General features: G+C 41.7%; 1 pseudogene; it reads right to left on the bottom strand.

The window, feature by feature from the left end:
* Window positions 1-11,669: 11,669 nt before the first annotated feature.
* LOC142656651 (protein spinster homolog 1-like) lies at window positions 11,670-17,471 on the bottom strand (annotated as a pseudogene).
* Between the last annotated feature and the right edge of the window lie 855 nt (window positions 17,472-18,326).

Below are 18,326 nucleotides of genomic sequence, written 5' to 3'. Positions count from 1 at the left end.
ATATCCGGTAAATATAACGCTCGATCATCTGCTGGTCGTATCATTTAAAAAATGCAAAAGATTATCATTGTCGGCAGCACATCTCCCTGTGTCAACAGGGAGAAGCGCTGCCGACATAATAATAATGTATGGGGACGAGTTATCGGAGTAACGACCGCTCGTCCACATCCATAGCTCCGTGTGACAGGAGCAAGCGAGCGCCGATCAATGATGTCTCGTTGATCGGCACTTGCTGCACTGGCCGAGTGTCGGCTGGTGTAAAATGGCCTTAAGGCTCTATTTACACGACCGGGTCTGAGCGTCGGCCGATAAAAACGGACGTTTTGATCCGTTTTTCTCGGCCGTTTTGCATTTGTTCCGTTTCTTGTTTCCATTTTTAACGGCCGATTTTGACCCGTTTTTGCATCCAATTTTTTCCCTGCCCATTTTAAAAACGGCTGAATTTGTACATTTTTTGGCACACACTTCCCTCTGTAGATAATGCCACACACTGCCCTCTGCAGATACTGCCACACACTGCCCCCTGTAAATACTGTCACAGCCCCCCTGTATGTAGTGCCACACAGCCCCCCTGTAAGAAGTGCCACACAGCCCCCTGTAGGTAATACCACACAGACCCCTGTAGGTAATACCAAACATCCTCCTGTAGGTAGTACCATACAGCCTCACTGTAGGTAATGCCACACAGCTCCCTGTAGGTAATGCCACACAGCCCCCTCTAGGTAGTGCCACACAGCCCCCAGTTGGTAATGGTAATGCCACACAGCCCCCTGTAGGTAATGCCACACAGCCCCCCTGTAGATAATGCTACACATTTCCCTGTAGGTAATGCCACACAGCCCCCTGTAGGTAGTTCTGCACAGTCCCCTTTTACATAGCACCCCCCTACCTTTCTGTAGATAGCGCCACCGTTCCAGGAAAAGTCCCTGACTTCAATGTCCATATATGGACAGTGATGTCAGGGAATTCTCCTGGAGCGGAAATTCCAGCCACAGCATCGGGGATTCCACTTCAGAGGTCCCTGATATCACTGTGTCCATATATGGACAGTGAAGTCAGGGACTTCTCCTGGAGCCGAATCCCCAATCCCCGGCCACAGCGTTGCCGAAGCTGTGACCGAGGATTGGGGATTCCGCTCCTACAGGGAGCAAGAAAATACCCTCCTCCTGCTCACATGCACTTCGTACTGTGAGGAGGAGAGAGCGAGTGAGTGATGGAAGACACTGCCGTCACTCGGAAAAATTTGAATGATGGTTGTGTATTACCTGGCCCCATAAACTTCTATGGGAACTGGGCGGCCGGGAGAATGGCCGAAAATAGGTCATTACCCTTTTTTTCACGGCCCGGTTCAAAAATCAGTCATGTGAATAGCCCCATTCTATTGTTCCTACTGTGGCCGTGTGACGGCCCGTTTTTTGAGTGTCCGTCACACGCCGGGAAACCCTGTCATATGAATTTGGCGTAAGAGTTCAGAGCTACTTGTAAAGTTTATTAAGCAAACAATCTCTTGTATGATCACCATGATTAAACAATCATGGTAATCATCAGCTCCTTATCTACCCAGATAAGGAGCTTGCTGGCTCCTTTATCTCTGGGTGGAAGCCGTGGCCCGAGGCAGAAGGAGGTAAAAAGTTCAGCACTGCTTCAGTGTGAGCAGCGCTGCACTTCTAAGCTTAGTTTCATAAAACATGAAACTAAGTGGAAGAGGTGTCGACACTTGTAGAGAGAAAACTTTCTCCAATGGTACCAGGCAGGGCTGCCTTCTCTCACCTTTGATTTTGCTCATTTTAGAACCGCTGACCACAGCCATTAGAGCGAGCCCTGACATTATAGTATCACGCACATGATAGGCCTATTCGCTGATGATATTATCATTACATTACCAAACCCTATTAAATCCCTGACAGCAACATATCTTGTCCTCAAATTCTTTAGCACAATCTACTATTATAAGTGTAAAGGACCTGCCAGACACAACTTCTGTGTCGACGCCCGTGGGTAATCAGTCTTCGCCTGCTCCCATGTCTGTGAGACTGACTCCATCTTCCACCACTCAGGATGGCAGGCTTAGGAGTGGGAGAGCCTATCACAGCCTGGCCAGATGGAGCTAGCTCCCGCCCACTGTCTATTTACACCTGCCTTTCCTGTTCCTCCTTTGCCTGTGATTCTGCTCTGCTTGTTTCCTTGGCTTACTGACCACTCTCCTGCTCAGCGTTTTGTACCTCGTTCACTCCTGTTTGACTCGGCTCGTTCACTACTCTCCTGCTCAGCGTTTTGTACCTCGTACACTCCTGGTTTGACTCGGCTCGTTCACTACTCTCGTTGCTCACGATGTCTCTGTGGGCAGCTGCCCCGTTTCCCTAGCTTCTGTTTACCTTTGTCTGTTTGTCTGTCGTGCACTTACTGAGCGTAGGGACCGTCGCCCAGTTGTACCCCGTCGCCTAGGATGGGTCGTTGCAAATAGGCAGGGACTGAGTGGCGGGTAGATTAGGGCTCACCTGTCTGTCTCCCTCCCCGTCATTACAATAAGATTAATTAAACGAAATCTCAGATGAGGCCAAAATATTCCACCTAATACAGAGCAACATATCAAAGCCTCTTTCCCCTTCCCTTGGCGGGAGAATTATATTCACTATTTAGGTAAAGAACTAATCATGTAATATAATCTTGAACCACTAATACCTCACTTGCATGTAGAAACTTGATAGACTATCCTAGTTAGAAACATCCTGGATAGGGCAGATATCTCTTTATAAAATTCTCATATTTCCAACACTCCTTTACCTGCTACGTACCCTCCTAATACCTATCCTAAATTATATAAACAAAAAAACGACATGTCCAAATGAATTATTTTATTGGGCAGGAAAGCGACCAAGGATCCCATTTCACACAATGATGCGTCACCCCTCATTTGGAGGCCTAATCCTCCCTGACCTTTCCAAATACCATAAGGCATCAATCCTAGATCAAACCAAAGATTAGTGGTTATCTTAGACTGACAAACCATGGGATTCAATTGAATTGGCTGTTTTGGTTTCTCATGGATTGAAAGCGCTTCTCATTACATCAACCCTCATCTGTTGGATGTCATTGGATGTTCTTCTGACTTTTCACAAATTTACTGTGGCTCTATCAGACACAGCTGTGCATGAGACTATATACAATTCTCTTTTGCTGCTCCAATAATATGTATACCATTTATATACTCTCGTAACATTCATACCTGGTTTCTGACCGTTTTTTGATGTCTTTTTATTGAGTGACTCATTCCCTGTTCCACTTTTATTGTTTCATGTGTTTTTTATTCTAATAAAATTTTGTATATTGTTCTATAAACTTTATGTGCATTAGTCGATCATATTTTCTTGGATTGGCCTCAAGAGTTACCAAGTATTCAAGCCACCATTCACACCTGCCAACACCGACTCTCATTACCCATGGATAAAACACCCACAAAGAATATTCCACTTCCTCTCACAGTGCTTGAGTCCTTACAAACCTGGCATTAAGCCGGACTACAAACTCTCTCTGATCTTTTTGATCAGGACACCCTGTGTAGTTTCTTGGATTTACAATAAGAATATAATCTGGGTAAAGCAGAAATTTATAAAAATCTGCAGATCCGTTTTTTTTCTAACTGGTAAAGGTCTACCAAAATTCCCTCTTCTTACAACCGCTTATACATTTTTACATAGCAAAACGACCTTACACGCTCGAAAGCGTACGAAACCTTGTTGAAATCTTCCTCCTGTGCAAACCACCACGAGGCGTATTTCAAACTTTAGTCCAGATGTACAATACACCAAACAAACTTACCAGAATGTTTCCTGCTACTGCATCTGCCAATTGTGGGAGAAATTGTGAGCAGGTGGGAACTTTTACATATTTTTGGGAGTGCCCCGACATTAAGCCTTTGTGGAGCTCCTTATCCAGTTTTCTACATAGATTACAGAAATCTCCAATTTCACCCGATTTGTCTCTATCGCATTTACAAATGGAGAAAATACACTCCCCTTGCGGAACTATCTTGTGCCACATTCTTATGGTAACAACAACTTCCATATCCAGAAAATGGAAATCTCTTGATGTACCCACTATACAAGACATTGTTAGAGTTACTAATTCGAGCTGTAGCTATGAATACATGATAGCTGGAAGTATGTATCTCACCCTCACATTTTGGGATAAATAGAATATTAGGGCAATGCCTGGACATGCTGATCCACTATATTAATCTCGCTTCCCCACACCCACTACAATTTACTCCTACAGGTGACCCTGTTTTGTGTTTTGTTTTATGTGTTTTGTTCTGATCTATTTAAAAATATACCTTGCCGTGTTTTGCTATAATTACGTCCGACCCACAGCTGTCCAGACTTTGACCTGCGCACATATACAACATGTGTATCCCCAGGGATGTACAATAAAATCATTGAGCCCCATAGCAAAATTTAGAAAGGCCCCACCCACACTGAGAGCTCTGTCAAATGTAGTTTAACATAACGCAGGGTTAATGTGGTGTTGTTTTCTGTCACTTTTTCTAGTAGCAGAGATTGTTAATAAATGTTGCGCTATGCGTGACTTGGTCCTGGTACGTTTTTCCAGCCACATTTGTCACATGATGGACAAAGTGTAACAGGTCCAATACTAAAAAACTGTCGACACTACTCAAAAAATGCAAATGAAGTAGGGCGAGTAGTTCCACGGTGTTAATAAAGCTGGTGCCTCTCAGTAATAGGCAGTCATATAGTAGAAATATCTATATACCACGTCACCCACAGGTAAAAACTGTCAAAAATTCTTTATTTTCAGTGCTTCATAGCAGGCATTATACGGGAGATTTGTTTCACGTCTTCTGGCGATTTGTCATGTGGATCAGGGGCTTCATAAATATAGCATTCAGCTCAAATGTTAATGCCAGAAAACTGTCAAATACATTCATACGTTTTTCCCAGAAAGCTTTAAATGATAAAACTCTAAATGCCTGCAACCACTACTACGGCGCGTTTGGTGTATGGTGATATATATATTTGTCCCTCCAGAAAAGTGTATCTCTAGCCTCCGGGGGAGGGGGGAGAAGACTGTGGACACATTCCCACTGCCTGCACTCGCCCCCTTGCCAGGTAATGATATTGCATGGGGGGAGCCATAAACAGTTCCATACCCCCCCCCACTTGCAAGTGCATGAGCATGTGATGTCATACAGAAGTGCACGGGGGGGAGGGGTTTAAAAGGACAAACTGTCCCACACTTCCGCTCTCTTGCCTCCTGCTTCCCTCAACAGATTCTGATTACCACATGAAGCTCTAAGTATCCACGTGTAGCAGCAGTAACCCTCTTCTCCCTCCTTACTTCAACACTTTCCCACCTGCCTGCACATGACCTGCATATCCCCTGGTACCTGTACATCCCCTGGTACCTGTTTAACCCTTTCCCATCATTTATCTGCTACCTCTGGTACACAGCAACCCATTCCCTTTGTTAACCCTTTATCCTCCTTATCCCGTGTTAACCCTTTAGTGCACAGGGACAGTTATTGCTAGGAGGGAGTGTGACAGAAACAGGGAGCATGTGTATTGTATTGTAACTTAACTTCTATGTATTTTAGTTAGAGCCAGGTGGGGGAGGGTCTCACAGAAGCAAGCATGAGTGAATGCACTGTATCTTTAGGTAGGTGGGTGGTGGTATAAATTAGGATTGTGATACCGTGTTTATACTGTACTACGTATAGTGTGAGTTACTCAGTATATATTAACTTGTTATATGTATTGGGGTATACTGATACTATACGGTGATCAGCTACTGTGTTCTGTGTTTGGTGGGATACCCCCCTTTAGAGCGCATAGCGTGGGGGACACATGGGATCACTTCGCACCCCCCTGTTTCCCCCTTTTTCTATCCTTCTTTTCCCTTATTCTGTTCTCTTGTTTGTTCTATATTCTGCTTTTCCCCCTATTTGTGTCTTCGTATCTTCCCACACCCTTCTGAGGGGTGTGTTTTGGTATTTACCTTGTTCTGGAAGTTTCCTCAGGTTTGACCTTGTGACCAGGCAGATGTTGGCAACAGTCCAGGGATTGGTTTGAGCAGCTGAGCGGCGGGAAATCCTGGAGTATAAAAGCCCTTGCTGTCTGGTCCAATCAGCAGTTCGTCTGAAGAGGAAGCCGTTTGAAGAAGCCCTGCCCACCCTCCCCTTTTTCCATGGACAGAATCCCCATAACGGTGTTTGTTAGTGGGTTGTCGCTCAGCTAATGCTGTGTGGACAAGTGCTTATTTATTGGACATTTCAGTATATGACATTATTTATTTAATTATTCAGTTATTCAAGTTGATTATAAAGATTTATTAATATATTTGTTACCCATAATAAACACCACAGCCTTTTATTTCCAACTATTTGTATGCTTGTCTTTATTTATGGTATATCTGGGGGTTGCGTATGTTATCCCATGTATTTTATATGTAAGTGTATGTATAGTTAGTAATAAATATTACCCTTTATTTACTATGCAGTCGTATACGCTTACTTAGTAGCAAAGCAACTAGACTAACGTTAGTATAACAAAAAGGTAGGAGAACTAGACATAAATCTAGTGACCCTGATTATAAAGGAGGTAGTAATAGTGGGTGACACGAGTAAGTAAACCCTGCTATTATACGAGCCCTTTAACAGGGCAGAGCCCTTTTTATAGTCCAGGATGATCTGGGGATGATTTTATAATTATGTGTGTACGCTGGCCCTTTAAGGCCGGGAACGCGCGCACCATGGAGACCAGTGCACGGTTGGACGGAGGCGATGGGTCGGACACGGAAGTCTGCAGTCGCGGCCGTCGGGGGGCTAGTGAGAGCGTTACATGGACTGCACCCTGCGTCATGTCAGTAGTCCTCTTCTTATGAGTTTTGTTTTTCATAAAGGGATAAGTCCTCTTTAGGGGAAATATGGGATTTAGAGCTTTGTATCAGAAAAACAGAGCTCCATCCGACTGTAAAAATGTATGGTTGAATTTCACACAAAGAAAGAATACAAACCTGACTAGACCAGTGTGATAATGAATGACAATGTGGACTGTTATGTGGCTGCTTCATCCAGTGATAAGAAGCAAAATCACTTGTAATTTGGGATGTAAGGGGCCCATGACTGATTCTGAGCCAAAGAACAGCCCCAAAAATTGTCTCATAATCCAAAATTTTGCAAGATAGTAGCAAATACTGAGCCAAGATATTTAGATATATAAAACTCATGACAAAAAATAATAACAAAATGTTAAAGTGGTTACGTGGGGACCGAAATTTTTAGCAGTATGTTCACTGCAGTATGTGAGTACACGACTAATATACATTCCGGTCCCCTGTCACGCTGATGATGATATTTTAGTAGATTTTTACAATGCTGCCGGGTGACCAGAAGTCTAGTGACACGGTCTAACTTCATGACGACACCACTCTTCGTCATGTGACAGACCCAGCTGTACGCTATGTAATCGCTGTACTACTGCTGTAATGTAGGAGTCTGGTCTGCAGTCTGACATAATATAGGAGTCTGGTCTGAGGTCTAAATTTATTTTGGCCTTTGGTCTGGAGTCTGAATTATTCTTGGGGGTCTGAAGTAATGTAGGGGTTATACGGTCTAAATTAATTTTGTTGTCTTGTCTGAAGTCTAAATTAATTTGACATCTGATGTGGTATCTGAATTTTTCTTATAAGTTTGGTGTCTGGATTTATTTATGGGTCTGCTCTGTGGTCAGAATTTGTGTTGCTACAGAGGCTGAGGATAAACTGTATAAGATAGTGGCCAAAGATGTCTGGGGCCAGATGGAGAAGAAAAGGAACTTAGTGAAGGACTTCAATTAGAGAAGATGTCAACTGTGATTCACTGGATTTAAAAATTATTTATTCTGAATCTGATTAGTACCGTATTCACTTTCATAGTCTGCAGTGAGATAATACTCAGCAGATCTCCTATGTAAAACTGGTATCTGACCACTATATTGTGACTGTAAGACAGGTTCATTGGTTATATTGGTTTTTCCATAGTGGTAGCGTACAGGTTTTCCAGACAAGCAGCGAGTGTACGCCTAATCTTGAATGAGTGATCAGGCGGCTCTGTGTTCCATGTTTATTTTTTTGTATTAACAATGTGGCTTACGTATTTAAGGGAGAAGTAGATGCTGCCTAGATTTCAATCCTGACTCTTTCTCTGATTGGATTTCATGACTTTCAGTAGCTTTTCCCTACATTTTTCTATTAATCCAGAACATGTGATATATCAGAAAGTTTAAGAGTACAGACAGTTTTCTATAGTATTTTGTTACTTATATAATAATACCCTTTGTTTAGGTTTTGATGTTTTTATTAAAATAACATGACTACATTTTCCACATAAGGTTGGTATACATGAACGAATTTAAGGTGTAACCAGGAGCAGTTAGAAACATGCTATTCTTAAAGTTCTTTGTTTCAACTAGAGATGGTCTGTAACTGCAGTCTCTTCTGTTGGTGCAATGTGGATGAAAGGTATTCCAGTTGAGTCATGTTGTTAGTTGCCATAAATCGTTGGTAGGTGGCACTAATCATGTCCGGGTTGGCACTGTGACTCAGCCGAGCCACAGGCAGAAACATTTGTCATTTTTTACACACAGTCTGGGGATCCAGATCTGTAGTACAAAGATTTGTTCAGTCCAATTTGGCACTGTGACTCAGCCGAGACACAGGCACAGAAAAAAAATCCTTTGAGGTGGACCTATGTTTGCTGGTATTCATGCAAATTCCTTGGGATGCTTTTCCGAGGAAGAGCTCAGTGGAAATTCCATATGAATGAGTCTGTGAGGTAGGTCTTGTTTTCTCCCTCAATGCAATCTTTGGAATTGCAGACACTCTAGGTCCAGTTCCCTCAATTATCGGTGTAGAATCTATAATGTTTAAACCACTGGATTCAGTAACAGGGTAGGTCATGGCAGCTTTGCATTCATGACTTCCACTGCTAACTATTGATTTCCTGTTGCAAGAATACATGTTCTGTATGGTGTTCTTGATTCTGCATGCACTGAAACTTTTAGTGGTTTTTCGGAAACATTATAGTTATGTCTTGAGCAGCAGAGCCCTGCTGCTCATTACGGTGAAAGTCTGAGGAGCTCCAAAACTTGTTCACTTTCTATTTGTCCTCGTGTGTAGAGTAAGGACAGGGTTCTTTTGCTCTCAAGAGCCAGTGCAGCCATGGACAAATCAATATAAAATGTCCAAGACTTCATCCTGTTAAGATAAAAAAAACATATAAGCCTGATTTTGTAGGAATACATTATTAGATAATTCTCATTTTATATTATCATACTTCATACCACTAGATGGTCAATGAGTAGTTGAAAATTCTGAACTATCAAAGTCTCCCATGGGCTTCATTCATCAAAACGTTCTAAAATAAAATCTGGCCTGATTGCCCATAGCAACCAATCAGAGATCAGATTTAATATCTTAAAGGCTATGGACATCTTTGCAGACTATTTTTATTGCTTTGTATTTTATTACATAAAACATTTTCACAATTAGTTTGTGTTTTGCAGCTTCTATGTCTTACAATACAAAACAAGCTGCTCTATGCCAATCAGTGCTCATTCCGTCAGACGAGCTAACTGTTGATTCAGTCTCCAGCCCATCTCTCTGCTCTCCTGAACGCTAATCTAAGCTGACATCTTATTTGATTTAAGTTTAGTTTTATTTTCTTTCATTGTAAAGATGGCAGCTTAGATCAATGTTAGGAGAGCAGAGAAAGTGGTGTGAGACTGACCCGACAGTAAACTCATTTGACGGAATAATTACTGAATGGCATCCAGCAGCTTGTATTGTAAAACATATAAGCTGCAGAAGGCAAACTGTCCCAAATGTTTTTTTTAATTAAAACCAATTGTAAATGTATTTTATTTAATAAAATACAAACAACGCAATGAAAGTAAAATGTCGGCAAAGTAGTCTTACCCTTTAACCCATTCACTGCTAATGAGGTATATTAGAAGTCCTTGCAGAAAGGCACTTCAGTTGCCAAGACCATATCTGATACCCAATCTTTATAATTAAATCTGATTGCTTCTCTAGCAATACCCATTACAGGCTATGGTCATAGCGATAACAATTATCACTAAGAAGGAATGTCTATACATTTCTGATCAATAGAAAATATTTTTATCTGTCAGAAAAGTAAAAACCACTGGAGTAGAACTGGAGTTTCTTAAAACATAACTTTTGCTGTTATTCCCTCTTAAAAATGAGTTGCACAATATTGACACATATATAATATACGCAGGAAGTACATTTTTTCCTCCTTGTTACAAAACCATCAATAGCGTCGTCAGACACCGTGAACAGGCGTTCACTCCAACAAGGGCAACACATGGGCCATGAATTTTCCTTGCCACTGCAGGGTTATTGAACGGCAGTTATAGCTCTAGTGGACTTAACACGGCTGAATGGCCAATCTTCCCTGATGAATTCGGGCCATAAAGAAACGCGTCGGGAGGAAAATATTGATCTCTAACATTGAAGAGAGGTTTCCCAGGGCTCTTGTTTTGAGGAGTCCAACCAAGTGCACCTGACAACAGAACGGGTAGGGGGGTAATTACCCGAGAGGCTCTATAATTATTTGCAAGATGACTATTGGGATAAATAAGATATAAAAGAAAAAAATGGAGCTTACATTTTGACATCCTTGAAAGTTTAAGGTATAAACGACTGAGTTTTTTTCAATTGTACATCTCCTAAGCTTGGATGATACATTGATTTGTGCTATTGAATGTTTTATAACAAGGAGGAAAAAATTTACTTCCTACATATATTATATATGTGTCAATATGGTGCAACACATTTCTGAGAAGGAACAACAGTAAAAGTTATGTTTTAAGAAACTCCACTTCTACTCCAGTGGTTTTGTCTTTGATAATTGTGGAGCACTCTATCGAATCATAATCTTGGTGAAGGACTATAAAATTCACTATCTTTCTACCGTCTGTCAGAAAAGACAATTTCTCCCACTAATGATTACCATAAACCATGATTTTCAGCACTAAAAAAATAAGTATTTGTTAACGCATTAGAATAGGATTAGGGATTTGTGATTATTTAACATTTTCTGACCATAGAGCCAGTGTAAATCCAAGGTTGAGCTGCACTTTAATTCTGCAGGACACATGAGTAGACAGTGGACATACACACAGACAGGGTAGATACCTTCAGACTCCATGTCTGCCCTCTTTCGGTCTTTCTCAAGAAAGAGGGCAGCTGCCAAGAACAATCCTCCTCCGATAGCGCTCACGAATACGCAGACCATGAGGGCATATTTCAGGCTGTTAAACATCAGCAGGTCGGATTCTGGCTTTCCTCTGCGGATGAGGTCAGATAGCTGAGGATAAGAAAATAACACATTGTTATGTAAGATGAATTATGGGAAATATCAGAATATGTGTAGATTTTCTCAGACAGCGGATGCTGGATATTAATGCAGAAATCCGGTGACAGCAGACTGTAGGTGGTGGTGAGTGACAGCTCCTCACTGAGGGTGCTGTATGGGCCTTGTGTGTGCACTATATGGTTGCTATATCTTTACTGTCTGTTTGGTGGGGGTGTACTGTATTAGTGCTGTCTCCTTTGTGTGAAATGTATGTGCGTGGTAAGTTGTTCACAAAGGGTGTCATTCAGGCTAAGACTGACCCCGACGGTAAAGAATTTTGTTTATATACCCTTTAGGACGATGATGTAACTAATACTTACCACTCCGATCAGAGAGGGGCTCCATGCATCACCCAGCAGGTGGGACACAATTATTTGTAGGGCCTCCGCTGTGGATCGTCTTCCGGGGGTCACCACACTCTAAAACAAGAGGACATTCTGAGTAGGCAGAAGGAAGTTACTGAACCTAACTCAACAATGGCAGCCAGACAAAGTGACGGAATATCTGCACTACAATATCTGCAGACAGCGCAGTCTGTACTTGTAGTGTCCTCCGTCTCTTGTCTGGCAGTTATTGCAGAGTCAGTGGCATTTCATAAACTAGGCCAGAAAATAGACAACAGGCGAAATAAATGTCATTTTAGCTGTAATAGAGAAACATCCTCATGGTTTCTGATCACTTACCAGCAGGATGTCGTCCACAATGGCAAAATTCAGTGCCAGCAATAACGCCCCGATGGAGATGAAGATCTGAGGGGAGACAAAACATTCAGAAAAGACTAAATGGGGAATACGGGGAGGGGGCAGTACAATAAGTTACCTCTTATCCTGAACTCTTCTGCACAGGGTGGGTATTAAACCTGCGTATAGACCTTACACTGTATAATAATGTATATGTGTATGAATACCTGTGTGTCTATGTGTATGTATAGCAGTATATCTGTATGTGTATGATATCCACAGGTATACACTGTATGTATGTATGTAAAGGTATACTGTATGTTTATATATGTCTGCCTAATGATTCAGTATGTGTATGTAAAGCTGTATATCTGTATGTGTATGGTATCCACAGCTATATACAGTATGATTGTATGTATAGGTGTATATGTATGTATATCTACAGGTATGTGTATGGATATTGTTTCTTCACCTTTTTAATATAATTAAAAGAAAAAACATCAATGACAGAAAGCTGTTCATCAGCCACTTACATAGGAGGCCACAAGGCTGAAACTTGCCAATAACAAAGCCAAGAGCAGGAAAGGGGCGCCACCCAGCATTCCGCACGCACAGACTAATGCGTCTGCCCGCGGGTTGATTTTCCTGAACCTCTTGCTTATCTCCACGCCAGCTCCAACTCCCACGATTCCGGTGATCACAGTGATCATGCCAAAAATCAGACTGCAAAGATAGAGATTATAGAGGTCATCAAATGGATTCTCCACAATTGTAATTAAATGATGATTAAAGGACCTGAGTATGACTACTGCTCCAACTATCTGCATGTATCTAAAGATTAAATCCATAAACTGTTCTCAGGCTGACAGGGCTCTCTATGGACCTATCCCAAATATCTTGTCAGTATAGAGCAGACTGTCACGTAGCAGTCTATATACACTATGAGGGTGAGGTTTTATATCACAGAATTGTTGAAGATTTTTTTGTGCGGTTTGGCAAATAAATATCCACAAGAATTTATTCACTGTAAATACACGTTGCGGAAATGTCGCACATTTTTACAGTGGATTTTACCCTTAGCAATGCAAAGGGTGAAATCTGAGGCAAATCCGAAGTAAAATCCACATTTAACACCCCATGTCTGAACCTACCCTGTAAATAGATGGCTGCCAGGAGCCCTGACCACTCACCGCGTAGCCGTGCCCAAAACTCAGGTAGAGAAAGGAAGAGTATGGACATAATGGGAGATAGCAACCCTCACAACCTCCTGGCACACACAGTAAATAAGCGTTTACCTGTCATCAAATTGACATATTGCAGTCTGACATGGATCACTTCTGTATAGGATGACCCGGGCCCGCTTGTAGAAGGACAGAGCCCAGTGGGAGAGGGAGCCGGAAACAAATGTCACAGTTGTGAATCCCAGCATGGAGAGCATAAAGCTCGGGCTACAGAGAGAGAGAGAAATGTGAGTGACACAAGAGACACGGGGTAAAGCCAGCGACAACCATCACTACACGGAAAACACTCACTTTTTCAGCAGAGCTTTCACGTCGGTCGTCCAAGAATTGTTGTTTGGGTGTTTATAGCTTTTTTGTTCTGCGGCTCCTCTGGATGGTTCCTTCATAAAGAAGATAAGAAGCAGGACGGCTATAATCCCCAGACCTGGAATGATCTGTCCAGAAGAAGGAGGAGACAATGTATATTATATATATAGAAGTATTACAAATATGAAGTGACTGAAACCAGATAAAGGGGCAAAACCTAGAAATGACTAATAACAAAAAACAACACATGTCAGTGTCCATAAATGACGGTCTACAGCCTCCGGACTGATACTCATAGAGCTGGAACTTTCCCAAGTCCCTACTTATTGTTTATGGTTCCAGAAGATAATGGGAGCAATTCCAATAATAAGACAAAAAATGAAATAATAGTTTGCCTGCAGGAATCCTGCAATCCTCTCACTTACCCGCAGTGCCCAGTGCCAGTCACCACCAAGAGCGCTTGTCACTTTGGCCCCCATGATGTATCCAAGGCCACTTAATAGGCAAAAATGAAGAAGATTTATAGTTAAGAAAGGGCATAATCTCTGCACAAATATAACTATAGACATAGATATAAACAGTATAAACTTCTACACTCATTATATATATTAGACACTTTTTGTATCCAGTTAATAATTGTAAAATAATGTGTTTACACAGGACACTCACCAGCCTACGGGGATAGCAGTCCAAAAGATGGACAACATGCGGCTTCGCTGGTCTGCTACAAATAGGTCGGCGATGATGGAGGGGGCAATAGTGGAGTAACTTGCCGCACCGATCCCAACCAGTCCTCGCATGAGCAGGAACAGCCAGAAATACTGGGGAAAAGGAAAAAAAATCAGAAATAATAACATCTTTAGTAAAGCTTTGCCATTGGGACTTTAATATTGATGGCCTATTGTTAGGATAGACAATGAAGGAAATAAATCAAAACTTCAATGGGTCGCTTGTTGGGGGTCCCGGAGATCAGAGCCCCACAGATTGAGCATGGAAGAAGGATAGGTTATCAATGGGAATGTCCCGGAAAACCCCTTTAATAATAAACTCAGGATGTTACCTTATCAGGAATAAATGAGCTGCCAAGGATGGAGGCTGACCAGAGGGTGATCCCAACACATAGCAGATATTTTCTATTCTAGTGATCACCCAAATATCCAAATACTGGAGCCACCAACATAAAGCTGCAGAGGAAGACTGAAAGGGAAGGGGGAGAGAAGAGGTGAAAGGAAGATACAACAGACATTTATATATGGACAAACTATTAAATCCTGCATTTTAACCACATTCCCCCCTTTTTTTTTAATTCCCACTCTCATTCATTAATGTAAAGCTTAACCTTTCAATTACTTTTGCAGTTTGATAAAACTTTTTGTAACTCTGTGAACATAGTAAAAACGATATAGTACATCTTAATGTCTTATTTTGTGTTATCACTGGAACCCATCAACAAGCAGGTAAATGCTGCTGATGGATGTTATTATGGCCTTATTATGGATTTGTCAGCCCAGTCACAGCAGAACACCATTATCCTAGGTTTTCATGTCGCGGTCACGTCGCAAAAACACTGCAAAATCGTGCTGTTTTGTGGCAATTTATGGCAATAAAACACATTTTGACCGCGAGGTGTGTACCCAGCCTTATGTAGTGCAACCGACTGTCTTATTTCTTCACTAGAACCTGATGACATCACAACCTTGTGTCAGTCAGATCATGAGATTCCAGTGAATAGATTCGTCACCTTCTCTAGAATATTGATTTAGTTCCCAAAATGGGGGATTCCAGGTGACTTACAAAACAAGATTTTATATTAATATTTACCTGCTTGCAGCAAACCAGATCCACTGTCTTTCAGATGAAATGATTTTTCTAAATATGGCAGCGCCCCTGTCAGATAAAAAGAGAGATGTCACTAGAAGCAATGCATGTATTTCCATCATATACGTTTATGGCACATCCACAGGATGTATGGATGTGTGACAACGTCTTCTCTGGGACCCTCACCTATCAGGGGAACTGGGGGTCCTGAGTTCTGCAATTCACAAAGCCAGTGCTCCCCATAGACTGTAATGATGAGGTCCATTGAGTTTATAGGAGTTAAAGGGGTTTTCCCACTATTGACATTTATCACCTATCCACAGGATAGGTGATAAATGTATGATCGCTGGGGCCCCACCACTGGGACCCCCACCTATCTATAGAACGGGCATCCCGACCCCCGTTCCTCCTCACTGCACGATCGTGATTTATAAAAACGATTATAGCGCACACTCCTGCGCACTCCTGCACTATAACCGGTTTTCTACTGAAATTGGAGGTTCGCTATAAGTGCCTCCACAGCTACAGCACTGATAAACCCCAGAAATAAAATGAAGTACCCCACACCTACCAGTGACACTGAGCCGATCCATGTAGGATAGCAGATTTATATAGAACAGAATCCCTACAATAACGATGGATCGTGTGTAGGAGATTCCAGTACGGTCATGCACGTCCTCTGCTCTGGGGCTTTCGCCATCGTCTTCATCCATTTCACATGGAGGAGCCAAAAGGCCTTTCTCCACGTCCACGTCCTCATGGCGAGACGCCATGTTCACGGATTTTGAGACTGTAAACTCTGGAAATAAAAACAGAAAAGGGACATAATATTTAATCACTTTATATTACTATTAGGGTATATTCACATGCGGCAGATTTATTGCATAGATTTCTGTGACTGGCAATAAGTTCCATTCATCTTAATCAGCAAGCATATAATTTCTGCAAGTCCCAGTCTGATGAATGGAAAAGTTGCACAAATTTTTGCACTAAATCTGCCGCGTGTGAATTCGCCCTTATAATTAACATCTAATTATTCAAGAAATTCTAATAGATAATATAGAATCTCAGGACCACAGACAAATATTAATAAATAATAATAATAATAATAATAATAATAATAATAATAATGTACTAATACAGCGTTCTATACAGATGAGCAAAACAGACAAATTGGTCTCGGTATCGCTCGCCGCACTGGTTCTATGATGATTCTGATTTATGTCGTCTGATAGAAAAAAGCAGTTCAAGCACTTTCATGTATAAAATATGGCGCTCACTCAGAAATCACCACCATTTTTTAGGTCTCCTTTGAATCTATGGGCAGAACTGGTCTGGCTTATGGCATCTGATGGATGATGCTGAGATTTGTTTTACACGGATTGTACATAGAAACACCACAAGCTAAATACACGTCAGCGTACATAACCCCATAGACGAACATTAGCTGCACATTTGGGATCTTACTGCTCTGTCTTCCTGAATATTATAAAGGGGTTGTCTCATCAAAACCACTACAGTCCATATGTTCCAGGAGTGAGATCTTTAGTGATCAGGTGATCGCCGGATTACTGCCTTCAGAGAAGGGTTAACTTAATAAAACAATCCATTTAACTATGACCGTTTCATAATCCGGAATGTCTGATAATCTGGAACCTGTCGGATTTCGTTAGTGTCCAATTAAATGATCTTTACTGTGGAATTATTGTTTAGAAGATACTTCTATATGTTATACAGGTGAGTCCCATTGATATATGTTCCTCCATGTATACGATGCCCACGACCATGCAGCAGAGCTCAGTGATCTGTGCCAATCAGCTGCTGTAGAATTAGATGTGCGGCTGGGGAGTAAGGTGTATAATAATCTGCTGGAAAAGTCTTATCACCCTTGTTAAATGTAATAAATGGAATAAGCTGGGTACTCACAAGTATTTTTCTCTCCACTAGGCGGCGCTCACAATCTCTCTCTCTTTTCTTACTCTCTCTGCGCTCTCATCATGTGAACGGTGATAATCAAGGCCACGTCCATTCTATTCCTTTGTGACATCATCGCTTTGTGACATAGGAGTTGAGGCCACGTCCATTCTATTCCTTTGTGACATCATCGCTTTGTTACATAGGAGTTGAGGGCACTGTGATGTAAGTGTTAATAAACAATGGGTGGCTCAGTTATATGACTACTGTACAATAATGTGATGGCCCCTCTTATATAACCTGTCTCACTATTTAACATCCTCTATCTGTATCAGTGCTTTCTAACCTGTGGCTGTCAGGCTGCTATGTAACTACAACTCCCAGCATGTACTGACAAGTTACAGCACATTCCTCCATATATATGTATGTGCAGAGCCATGGGTCCTATCTTTATACATATAATACTATATATTGTTACACATTGGTCATTCTACAATATCTCTACTTCTAGTCCAGTTACTTATACCTATACAGTATATACACCCAAGGCATCCACCACCTGGGGGCCTCTATAGTCACCCCCTCCCACTTTACACCAGGGACCTTAAAAGATTTGTTCCAACTAGACAACCCCTTTTCAGCATGCAGCCTCTCCAGGTCTCAGGTCTATCTGAGGGCGGCCATACATTAGTATTACATGGCGCCCATTCCAATCAGGTCCTAGGTAGGGAACTTCAGTGGTTCTAATCTCAGCCTTTTGTTGGAGGATTATTAATGGACGACCCCCCTATATAACATCCATATAATCTCATTTATATTATTTTACTTCTATGGAAGTGTAAACCTGTCCATAATAGAAAAGGGAAATCAACTCGCTAGAATAAATTGGGCTCCGGCACTCTGTAGTGTAATGGAAGTCAATGGGAGACTCAT

Source organism: Rhinoderma darwinii, chromosome 6 (genome assembly GCF_050947455.1).
Source record: "Rhinoderma darwinii isolate aRhiDar2 chromosome 6, aRhiDar2.hap1, whole genome shotgun sequence".
In the NCBI taxonomy this organism is placed as follows: Eukaryota; Metazoa; Chordata; class Amphibia; order Anura; family Rhinodermatidae; genus Rhinoderma; species Rhinoderma darwinii.
This window is presented reverse-complemented; position numbering and strand designations above follow the sequence as displayed.